Here is a 13,020-nt window from a genome sequence, read left to right on the forward strand (position 1 = left end):
GAAATAATCAAGATTTATATATACATGAATATTAAGATGTATCATACAACACTAATCCCTCAATTATACACAAGATTAGAGTATAGAAAGTATGCTTGGGGCTAACTCTAGCCCCAAGAGGATGTCTAGCCACTCATGGTAGTGATGATCCAACCCTTAAGGGCTAACTCCATGGCTGCTCCTTGTTGGTGAAGATCTCCTCCAATGGTTGCTCTAGCTTCCTCCCTTCTTCCTCTCCAAGAATAGCCTCCAAGATGATTTTCAATGTGTGACAAGAGACTCAAGAGCCCTCTCCAAAAAGTGTATCATATTCCTTATATAGGTAGGTCAAATACACCCTATGATGAGCTGTGGTCGTGCAAGGCATATTCTCCAATGATTGGATGAATGACGGAATAAATGAGCTGGACTTTAACTTTTTCTCACTGGAGGAAGTTCGATCGATCGAACCTTAACTTGGATCGATCGAAGATGGGTTCGATCGATCGAACTGCATCTTGGATCGATCGAAGTGGTCTGACTCCTCCGGATAAGGACAAGGCTGAGATATTTCGAAGATATTTATGGGGAAAAGGACAAAAGTGGTTGGTAGGCGTACAGCTGTGGATAAGATCAATCATTTGAATAGGACAAAATAGGGTTCGATCGATCAAAGGTGATGTTCGATCGATCGAACTTGGAATTTCAGCAAAGGCCAAGGTTGGATCTATCGAGAAGTACTGTGATCGATCATAGATGTTCGATCGATCGAACTCTAAGTTGGATCGATCGAACTTTTCAGCTGCACAACTTAATTCCTTTTTGCTCTTTTCTTTCTCCACTTTGCTCCTTCCTTTGGTTTATCTCAGGATTGCTTCAATTAAGCTCTTATTTGGCTGAGTTAGCTCAATTTTAGGATTAGTGCCTGAAAATATAAATAACACGTAATAAGTCTAAACCGGCAAAGTAAGATAGATAAAGGTACTAGAATGCTTAAGCTTAACGGGTTTAAATGCGCACTTTTCGGTGCTCATCACACCCCCAAACTTAAATATTGCTAGTCCCTAGCAATGAACTAAGAAGTAAAGGAATGAAATGAACAACTAAACAAGTATAAACTAGAAAGCAAGTAAAATGATAACACCATTTTCGTAGGGAACACGATTGCATTTAGCATATGCAACAAGCCTTTTAAAACCCTAGGTTACCCCTAGTGGACGAGTGAAGTCTCGTAAGGGTTTCCAAAAATGGTACCCACAAACATTAAGCTCATTCTTTCAAAAGAGGCACTAATATTGCAAACAAGCATTGGGAGAAAACTACCTCAAGTATGCAATTTTTCAATCGTTTCCAAGCAATCTCCCAAAATCTCAACATCAAACAAACAAGCATGGTCTTCCACACATCAAGAAAATGATCATGAAAATCGAAACAAGTCTAGAATCCATGTGAGAGGTCCGGCATCAAGTGTGTTGCTATCTTAGCCAACTAGAGAAGTAATCACATCCTTACCCTCAAACTAGCACACAAATCTAGTCCCAATCATCAAGACAAAAAGTGGACCTTTTATTAAAGCTTTATTGTTCTAGGTGCGCTTATTCTTTTCACTCTATTTTTTTTTCTTTTTTTCTTCTTCTTTTTTTTTTTATTTTTTTTATTTATTGAGGATCAAAGATGGAAATATTGTGCAATGTGTTGATCTCTTAAGCTTTCTAGAAGATTCATGTAGCGAGCTTTAGGTCAATGACTCCCAAACCAGATGACTTTAGGGCATTAGGTGTTAAGACACCCCTACGGACTTACAAACTCAAATCAACTAGGCTACAAATCAAGACAACAACCATCTAATCATTTCCTACTTCTCACCTTTTGGGAGAAGTCCTCACTTTTATTACTTTTGCAACTTTTTTTTTTTTTTTTAATAATCAATTATTAACCTAGAGTTTGGGCCCTCCACCTTTCGGCGTGAGAAGTTCACTGCTTAATGAGGCAAGAATCCCGGCTACTCAATGAAAATGGGTTGTTATCTACCTTTATCAAGAATGAAAGTTTTCAATGCACTACTAGCCCAATTGGGATATAACCAATTCAATAATCAACAAAGCATGTATCCCACAAATGAATGCTAGTGTGCACCGGTGCTAGTGTAGAATCCTAGAATGAATCTCAAAACAATCACAAATTCAGGATGATGTGGACCACAAATGCAAGCAAGATATCAATTTTTTGAAAAATTTACTCCTAAATGGCATCCTCAAGGCATACAAGGAGTATTGGACTCTCAAGTCAAGCAATTTTAAATTTTAAGCAATATAGTCCTCAAAAGATCAAAATCATAGCTAACATCAATCTCAAATCTCAATCATGCATTTAAAGCTCAAATCTTAAGTAGAATGCAGCAAGACACCTTACCCCCAAACTTAAACCGCACATTGTCCTCAATGTGCAATGAGAATAATGGAAAAAAAAAAGTGGAAGGAGTATACCGTGGTGGTGTAGACATGAAGCCCGGTCATGATCCAATTCGAAAGACGTCTCCCCCAAACTTGGAATCAACAACCTACTTGAATAACCATGCTAGCAAACTCACATCAAATATCAAATGGGATAAGAATAATCAAATCAAGCATTATAAGGCAATGTAACACATGATGCAAGAGAGATATAAGATCAAGCCCTAACTAAAGCATAAAGTATGCATGACTACACATAAGGGCACAATGATGAATCTTTTAATATTTTTCATTTAATGAAAGCAAGTATATACAAAATGCAAGAAAAACAAAGAATAAAATGCATGAACAAAATATAAAAAGAAAATTAAATAAGGCAAAATGTAATGAAAGAATATGTTCAATGTAAGAAATGAAAAACAATATGTACAATGTAAAACAAATGGAAAGAATATGTATAATGCAAGTATATACAAAATTTTATTACTTTTTGTTTTTCATTCATCATTTTTTTTTTTTATTTATTTATTTTTATATATATATGTGAAAACATGCAAAGAAAAATGAAAAATGTAAGAAATATGCAAAATGGGTGCTAAGTTTAACGTCTCTAACAAGACGGAATGCTTCTTTGAAAAACCGTCTTTTTTTATTATTATTATTATTTTTTTAGACAAAACAAATATGTACACAAATAAAAATAAAAAAGCAAGTAAATAAAAATGTAAGAAAATAAGGAATGCAAAGATTTTTTTTTTTTTCGAAATTAAAAATTAAAGTTAAACAAAATATTTTTTGGATTTTTGGAAATAAGATAAAAGGAAATAAAATAAAAGAAAAGAAATATTATTATTTTTTTATTTTTTTTTTATTTTTATATATATATATTTTTTATTTTTAATACCAAGATAGAAGTAACTAAATAAAATAAAAGAAACTAAAAAAAAAAATAAAATAAATAAAATATAAATATAAATAGAAAAAAGTCAAAAAGTCAAAGGGTCAAAGGAGCAAAGCTGTGATAGATCGAAGATGAAGTTCGATCGATCGAACATAGCTGTGATCGATCCGAGATGAAATTCGATCGATCGAACATGTAAAATTTTGGAGATCCCGAGAGCATGCATTTTTAGAATTTGGATGCAGGTCCAAAATTTTTCTAAGTGTTAGGACTCATGATCGATCGAACCACATGTTGGATCGATCGAAAGGTAGTTCGATCGATCGAAATGGTTTACGATCAATCGAACTTTTGAAAATTTGGAGATCCCGAGAGCATGCATTTTGGAATTTGGATGCAGGTCCAAAAATTTTCTAAGTGTTGGGACTCAAGTGGAGTTCGATCGATCGAATCCATAGTTGGATCGATCGAAGAACAATTCGATCGATCGAAGGTGCTCTTGTGATCAATCGAACTGGCACCAAATGCCTAATTTTGAACTGAAAGTGCAGAAAATCCTATGCTAAGCCCCAATGATGGTAACAAGAATGAAAATTTGAAAGATAGATAGAAGAATGTACACAAGAATGAAAAATAAAAAGAAATGAGGGAGGAATAGAGTTGTGAAACACTATGAATACTAGTATTTAACGTCTCTAGTAAGACGTTAGGTCAACTCACTAATCAAATGAATCAAAAACTGGATATGAAACATCCTTATTGACCCTCATTTCACTTTTCTCATTTAATGTCCCACTTATGACAATAAAATCATCCTCCAAAAGAATGACTTGAAAAGAAATAAAAGAGATGATATTGTTCCTTTCATCCACGGTCTTGAAAACAAAATCAATCATGGTTAGGCTTGCCTCTTTGTTGTGTTCTTGAAACACATTCAAATGATCATCCACATTGATAATTGGTGAGGCATTATCTTTCAAAGACTCATTTGGATTAATAAGAAACACCCTCTCTTCATCCCTATTCTCCTCCTCAAAAATTATCATTTCCTCACCTTCTAAGTAAGCTAAGGAGTCCATCAGAGAGTTTATTTCATTTTTAGAGCTTTTAAAGTCAAAACCACAATTTTTATACATTTCCAAAAGACATTCCTCATGATGGTCATTAGAGATAATAGAAGGAAGGCCCTCTTCAACAAGTTCCTCCTCCTTCTCTCCTACCTCAAGTGTGGTTAACATCTCCTCACTCTCTAGAGTAGCCATCTCCGAGACAAAATCATAATCAAAACAAGGAAAGTCCTCATTAATCATGTTATGTTCTATTGGATTAGCCACTAACTCACTTGCCACTTCCTCCTCTATACAAGATAGAGTGCTAGGCATTAGCTCACTTATTTCATTCTCCTTACTCTCATCATCCTCATCTATATTCATTGAAGTTCTTGCCATTTTTTCATTTGCCTCTTCCTCCTCCTCTTGATGAGAAAGAGTACTTGCAATTTGCTCAACTTGAGCTTCTAAGTTGGCTAAAGTTTGAGAATGAGAATTAATAAGTGAAGTGTGTGAAATTTGCACATCAAGTAAAGCTAACACTTTTTCTTCAAATCCGGGTGAGTACTTAGAAGGTGGTGAAATTGATTCATCATAAAATGGTGAGGGAGGGTAATAGTCACAAGAAGGATTAAATGAGTGATCAAGTCCATAATAAGATGATGAATGAAATGAATTGGACTCAATCTCATAAGGATTAAAATGTGATGGAGGAGCATAAGGTGAAGAGATGTAATTCCCCCCCAAACTTGGATCAAACAATTCCTCCATTCACAATTAAAACCCAAATGCAAGAAAAAATTGGCCTCAACAAGGGCCTATGCTTGGACAAAAATTTAACAATAAAATGAGCCTCAACAAGGGCTATCACAAGCATACAAAGAAGTGAAACAATTAAAATACAAGAGTGCCAAGAATTGCTCACAATGGACCTTTAGCACTTCAACTCCAAATTTAGCTTTTAAGCTCCAATGATTGCTTTAAGTTCCAAAGTTCGCCTTCCTTGTAGTCAAGTACCTAATTGAACAAATAATAATGAGAATCAAGAGAAAAGAATATACAATGGAAAATAAAATAAAAATAGAAGCAATCTAATGAACACTATTGTCTAGTTTAATTCCAACAAAACCGTTAATCCCCGGCAACGGCGCCAAAATTTGAAGACGGCCGTTCCAATACGCCAAACTGAATGTAGTGAATGTGTGGTTCAAGAAAAGCCTTTTATGTCAAATTTAAATTTATAAAAACCACTACCAACACCACTACTAACGTAGCAAGAGTGAGTAGGGATCGTCCCAAGGGATTATACGTGTTGGAATTTCAACTTCGACTTTAGCGTACCAAATGATTGCAAAAGAGAGTTGGGTTGGTTGATTATACTAAATGAGCTAAACTATAATAAAGCATTGCAATAAGATAAAGAGTAAGTAAGAAGGAAAGGTCTTGGGGTGTGGAGATCACCACCAAACAATACTATTCCAAACCATAATCAAGTGACTAATGAGGGAAATGAATGTGTTGCAACAATGTTGTGTGTGTAAAAGACATTCAATAGGTAAGGGTGACTCAACAAGTGCAAATTGTCTCAATCAACATGTGTGAGGCCACAATACATCTATTGGTAGAGGAATATATTGTCTAAACATCATGTGAAGAGAACAAAATATCAAATCATGTCATTGAACCTTTCATTAAGCTCAAAGTCCAAGCAATCCATAAGGATGACTTAGTTAAACATGCATTATCTAAACATCATGTGAGAGGTACAAAATATCTATTGGGAGAGGAATAAATTGTCTAAACACATGTGAAAGATACAACATATCATAACTAGTCATTAATCCTTCATTAAGCTCACAATCCACATACAACACAATATTAGAGGAATATGCCATTTGGACTCACAAGCATGGAACATCAAACATCAAGAGTAGATTGTCCTCCCATCTAACATTACACTACCACTACACTAAATCTACACTACTAGCATGAAAATAAAGCTATCTAGACTAGGGGAGAGGCACAAACCATCAAGAATAGGCATAAACCATCAAATGAACCAAAATAGCATTCATTAAGCATATCATCTTGATAATCTCTAGATCTATAGCATCAATACACATAGACATGCATCAAAAACACTAAATCTAGAGATAAGCACATGAATATCCTACTCTAGCATACATAGACATATGGATAGAATAGAATAGTCAATTGGAAGCATTAAACCATACAAACCATGAAATAATCAAGATTTATATATACATGAATATCAAGATGTATCATACAACACTAATCCCTCAATAATACACAAGATTAGAGTATAGAAAGTATGCTTGGGGCTAACTCTAGCCCCAAGAGGATGTCTAGCCACTCATGATAGTGATGATCTAACCCTCAAGGGCTAACTCCATGGCTGCTCCTTGTTGGTGAAGATCTCCTCCAATGGTTGCTCTAGCTTCCTCCCTTCTTCCTCTCCAAGAATAGCCTCCAAGATGATTTTCAATGTATGACAAGAGACTCTAGAGCCCTCTCCAAAAAGTGTATCATATTCCTTATATAGGTAGGTCAAATACACCCTATGATGAGCTGTGGTCGTGCAAGGCATATTCTCCAATGATTGGATGAATGACGGAATAAATGAGCTGGACTTTAACTTTTTCTCGCTGGAGGAAGTTCGATCGATCGAACCTTAACTTGGATCGATCGAAGATGGGTTCGATCGATCGAACTGCATCTTGGATCGATCGAAGTGGTCTGACTCCTCCGGATAAGGACAAGGCTGAGATATTTCGAAGATATTTATGGGGAAAAGGACAAAAGTGGTTGGTAGGTGTACAGCTGTGGATAAGATCAATCATTTGAATAGGACAAAATAGGGTTCGATCGATCAAAGGTGATGTTCGATCGATCGAACTTGGAATTTCAGCAAAGGCCAAGGTTGGATCTATCGAGAGTACTGTGATCGATCATGGATGTTCGATCGATCGAACTCTAAGTTGGATCGATCGAACTTTTCAGCTGCACAACTTAATTCCTTTTTGCTCCTTTCTTTCTCCACTTTGCTCCCTCCTTTGGTTTATCTCAGGATTGCTTCAATTAAGCTCTTATTTGGCTGAGTTAGCTCAATTTTGGGATTCGTGCCTGAAAATATAAATAACACGTAATAAGTCTAAAACGGCAAAGTAAGATAGATAAAGGTACTAGAATGCTTAAGCTTAACGGGTTTAAATGCGCACTTTTCGGTGCTCATCAGCAGTTATATTTCAGTCATCCGAAATGGCATTTCGGTCGACTGGTTGTGACTTCAGTTTTAGCTTAGCTGCTGTCTAAATCGATCGTCTGATTCAAATTGGCTTTCCATTTTGGTCGGGCGAAATGGAACTTCACCTTCAAGAAACTTGTTCTAATTTATAGATGATGTTTATTCTATGTGTTTCTTGATTATGATGTAAGTGATTTATGTATGACCTTAGATATATGAGCTTCAAAATGTTCATACATACTTTGACAAATGTTCCTAAAAGCTCACCACCTTAGCTACCCCATTTGATATAGCATGATCTTGATGACTTCCTTATAAGCCTTGATTCCTTTGTGACCTTTTCTCGTATCTTCATAATGCTCCTTTTCATTTGTGCTTTACATGTAATGTCTTCTCTTGATGAATACTTAGATCTGTAATATTGGTCAAGGTAGACATTAGAACGTATAGAACATCATTAATGAATTATAATCATCAAAAGCCTTACATTCAAGGTCAACAATTGATGAGCGCTAAAAAGTGCGCACCTAAATCCCTAAAGCTTAGGTATTCTAGGACCTTTATCTATCTTATTTTCCCGCTTTAAATTGATTTTGTATTATTTCCATTTTCAGGTACTCATCCCCAAAATAAGCTAACTCAGCTAAATAAGAGTATAATTGAAGCAATCTTGAGATGAATCAAAGAAAGGAGCAAAGTAGGAGCAAAAAGAAGCAAGTGGTGGAAATTCAGCAAGTTCGATCGATCTCAGAAAATAATCGATCAATCGAAAGTTCATCGATCTCAGCATTCCAAGATGGATCATGCTCTTTTGTCCTAATCCAAAGATCCCACAAAGTTCAATCGATCCAACTTTCTTCCGATCAATCGAAAAGATTCCATCTTATTCACTTGTACCACCCTACCTACCACATTTGTCTATTTCCCAAAAATATCTTCAAAATATCTCAGATTTGTTTTTGTCCAAAAAGGTACCGCCATAGATGATCGATCCAGCTTAAATTCGATAGATCTCAGCCATGTTCGATCGATTTCACCACAAGTTCGATCGATTGAACTTCCCAAAGCCCGAGAAAATCCAAATTCCAGCTCATTAAAAGTTGTCTCATATCCAATCATTGGAAGGAAGATTGGTGTACGAGCCCAGCTCATTTGGGGTGATATTTAACCTACCTATATAAGGAATACGAGCCACTTTTTGAGAACGACTTGATAGAAGATAGACACACAATTTCCATATTCTTAGTGAGGAAGAAAATAAAGGAGGAGGCTAGAGACACAAGCTTGGAGTTCTTCCATCAACCAAGAAGAGGAGCAATCTCTACCATAGAGTTAGCCCTTGAGGGTTGGAGCACACCATCCATGAGTGGCTAGACATCCTCTTGGGGCTAGAGTTAGCCCTAAGCATGCTTTCTACATCTTAATTTATGTATTTTTTAGGGGATTTGTATTGTGATACATGTTTTGACACTTTTATATATATAGATCTTGTTTATTCAATGATTTATGTGGTTTAATGCTTCCAATTGATCATTTCATTCTATCCATATGTCTATGTATGCTAGAATAGATGTTCATGTGTTTGTCTCTATTTCTTGTGTTATTAATGCATGTCTATGTGTGTTAATGTAATAGATCTAGAGATTGTCAAGACATAGTGCTTAATGGAATGCTCTTGTGGTTTATTTGATGGTTCATACTCATTTTTTGATGGATTTTTCCTCTCCCTTAATTTACTTAGTTTAATTTCATGTCATTAGCTTAATTGTAGTGTAGTTGTATTTTAGGTGTTAAATGAGAGGACAATCCATGCTTGTTGTTTGATATTCCATACTTATGAAAGCAAATAACATATATCTCTAACCTTGTGATGTGTTTGGATTGTGAGCTTAAAGAAAGGATTAATGGCTTAATTTGATATATTGTGCTACCCACCATGTTGCTTAGACAATATATGCTTAATTTGTCATCGATATTTGTTGAAACAACCACACACACACACACTATGTTGCAATACATGTTTTCCCTCTCATTAATCATTCATTAAGGGTGTAGAAAAGTTATGCTTAGTGGTGATCTCTAAACCCCAAGATATCTCTCTTATTTTCTCTCCATTACATTTAATTGCCTATTTTAGTTTAAATTGCATCTTAATGTAATTCAACCATCAACCAATCTTTTGATCACTCGACCTACTAACCTTAATCTCAATTCCACAACCTAGTACGACCCACCAATCCCTTGGGACGATCCCTACTTGCCCTAACTATATTTTTAGTAAAAGGTAGTAGTGGCAATTTCTAAATGTAAAACTTGGCCACATTCATTATAGCCCTACACCACTATCTTTTGGTGTACAAACCTCATATTCGGGGTGCAACCCTCGGAACCACCAAGTTTTTTGGCGCCGTTGCCGGGGATTGATTGAAGGCAATATCGTATTTGTGAAATCAATTAGGAATTAGTACTCTTTTGATTGTGTCTTTACTTTGTTTCCATTTTCATTTTGGTTATTTATTGTGTTGGTTCTTGCTTGACTAAGTGCATTGAAAAGAAGGTGAGCAAAGGAGCATTCCAAGCAAGGAGCTAAGCAAAAGCAAGGAAAAAGCTAAAATTTAAAAAATTTGCAAGGCTAAAATTGAAAATTGAATTGAAGTGCTAATGGACCCTTTGTGAGCTCTTTCTTAACTCAGTCTCTAGTTAAATCATCAGTCCGCGTGGAGGCTTGTATTTCAATTCTTAGATAAAATCGTGAGCCCACGTGGAGGCAATTTACTTTTCTTTGTATATTGTTGATAGTATTGGAGTATGGGAACATTGTATGTGGAGGAAGTTTGTTGATTGTTGATTTGTTGCGAAGGTGAAGTGTTTGTTCATTACTTGTTACTTGTTGTGTTTTGTTGTGCATGCATGGTCGTAGATCATTGAAACCTACTTGTGTCCCTCTAAATTTTCATCTTGAATCCGTTGTTCGAAACCCTAGGGGAAGAGGAAGTTCTAGTCAATCCATTTCATCAAATGAAGGACATAATAAGGACCATGTGGAGGACCCTGGTCACATAGACCAACAAAGCATCCTCCACCCAAATATGCATTAGATAACATGCAAGTACCATTAGGCATGCCAAGGCCATTTGTTCACCCACCACAACAACAAGGCCAAGTTCCATTGGGAATGCCAAGGCCAATCTATGCTCCACCACCTCCTATCATTTAAGGCAATCAAGGTGCCCATGTTGCACCTCCAATTGTTAATCCTCCCCTTGCTTTAAGAGATCACTATGTGCCTAATGAATACAATGCACCCACATGCATTCAATTGCCACCATTTAGAGCATACCACTATGAGATCAAACCACAAACCATTCAAATGCTTCCTAACTATCATGGACTTCCAAGTGAAGAACCTTACAAGCATTTAGATAAGTTTCTTGAAGTATGTTCCACCGTGAGATACACAGATATGCCAGAAGAGGTTTTAAGGCTTAAACTTTTTCCATTCACCCTTAATGACAAGACAAAATATTGGTTTAACAATCTTAGGCCATTTTCAATAACTTCTTGGGCAGAAATGCAACAAGAGTTCTTGAAGAAGTACTATCCAGTTTCTAAGACCAATGCCATGAGAACTTCAATTCGAGAGTTTTCACACAGGGATGGGGAAACGGTCCATGAGGCATGGGAAAGATTCAATGATTTGCTTAGGAAGTGTTCACATCATGACATGCCCAAATGGCAATTAGTTCAATATTTCTTTGAGAGCTTATCCGACAATTATAAGGGCATGGTTGATGCTTACATGGATGGCTCTTACATTGATAGGAATGAGGATGACGTATGGCATCTTTATGAGGGCATGAGTGAAAATTCTTTGCATCGAACTTTATATTCTAAGAATGGTAGGAATTCAAGTGGAAGGAAGAGTGTTGGCTTACATCAAGTTGACCATTCCAATGAAATATCCGCCGAGATGAAATTCTTATCTCAAAGGTTTGATCAATTCTTGATCAACCAAAACTCGGCAAATCAAGTATCTTCCGTCCCTAACCATTCCCATCATGCATCCAATGAGACATGTATGACTTGTTCAAGTGTTTTACATTTTACTTCCAATTGTCCCCATGGACATGTGCAAAGTGAGCATCATGAACAAGTCAATGCAGCTTTTGTTAATCAAGGGAACAATCCTTATGGCAATCATTATAATCCTAGTTGGAGGAATCACTCGAATTTCTCTTGGAGAAACCAAGGGGAAGGCTCAAACCCTCCCTAAGGTGGTTTCCAAGGGAAGTATGTTCCACCTCCGATGCAAAGCCAAGGTTCCCAAGGATATAGACCATTTCAATCACAAGGAAACCAATTTTCTAATTCTCATTTTCTTAATCAACCATCATATTCTCAAGGAAATGCTAGGAGTCCCGCTTTTGAAGAAAAAGTTTTGACCGCTTTAGGCACTTTAGAGGCAAACACTCAATTGCTTCACTCTCATTCTCAATCTATTGCTAAGCTAGAAACCTAAGTAGGGCAAATAGCTAATACTTTAAATGCTAGAGAGAAAGGGAAAATGCCTTTGAATGCCCCACAAAAGCAACAATGTTTTTGTGGAGGCTCATTCCTCATCGGAAGGTCATACAATAGAGCATGTCAACGCGGTGACTACCTTGAGAAGTGGGAAGATTGTAGACAACCAAGTGGGTATGTCCAATGAAGAGAGTGAACCGGTGCAACCACAAGTTGACACCCGTCCTATTTCACATCCTATTCCTCCTTCATTGCATATGCATGATCTTTCAAATGAGAATATCTTGAAAATTGATTTGAAAAGTGATTTTGAAAAGAAAAATTTGCAAAATGATTTCAAAACTTCTTGTGTTGAAGAGACTTCAAAAAAAATTTCTGAAAAGGTTTTTGAGCCAAGAGCTCCATTTTCGGATGCCTTAAAAGGATCCATTTCAATTGACAAGCAAAAGGCCAAAACAAATAAAATTATGGATGTGTTTAGGCAAGTGAAAGTCAATCTTCCACTTTTGGATGCAATCAAGCAAATTCCGGCTTGTGCCAAGTTTTAGAAAGACTTATGCACCCAAAAGAGGAAGAACAAAAACCAAGCACCTAGGAAAGTGGTCTTAACCGAGCAAGTAAGCTCAATTTTGCAGCATAACACTCTTCCGAAGTTTAAAGACCCTGGTTCACCTACCACTTCATGCATCATTGGAGATCATATCATTAATCCAGCTCTTCTAGACTTAGGAGCAAGTGTTAATCTTCTTCCATACTCGGTATATGTCAAATTAGGCTTAGGAGACTTGAAACTGACGTCGGTTGTTTTACAACTTGCCGACCGATCCATCAAAAAGCCTAGGGGTATCATTA

The 13,020-nt window shown here is 36.4% G+C and overlaps 1 pseudogene; it reads right to left on the reverse strand.

Moving 5' to 3' along the window:
- Positions 1-11,274: 11,274 nt before the first annotated feature.
- Positions 11,275-11,373, reverse strand: LOC132287474 (small nucleolar RNA R71; annotated as a pseudogene).
- Between the last annotated feature and the right edge of the window lie 1,647 nt (positions 11,374-13,020).

This window comes from Cornus florida, unplaced genomic scaffold (genome assembly GCF_030987335.1).
Source record: "Cornus florida cultivar Cherokee Brave unplaced genomic scaffold, ASM3098733v1 CherokeeBrave_3.0.0_Hap2_Chr11, whole genome shotgun sequence".
In the NCBI taxonomy this organism is placed as follows: Eukaryota; Viridiplantae; Streptophyta; class Magnoliopsida; order Cornales; family Cornaceae; genus Cornus; species Cornus florida.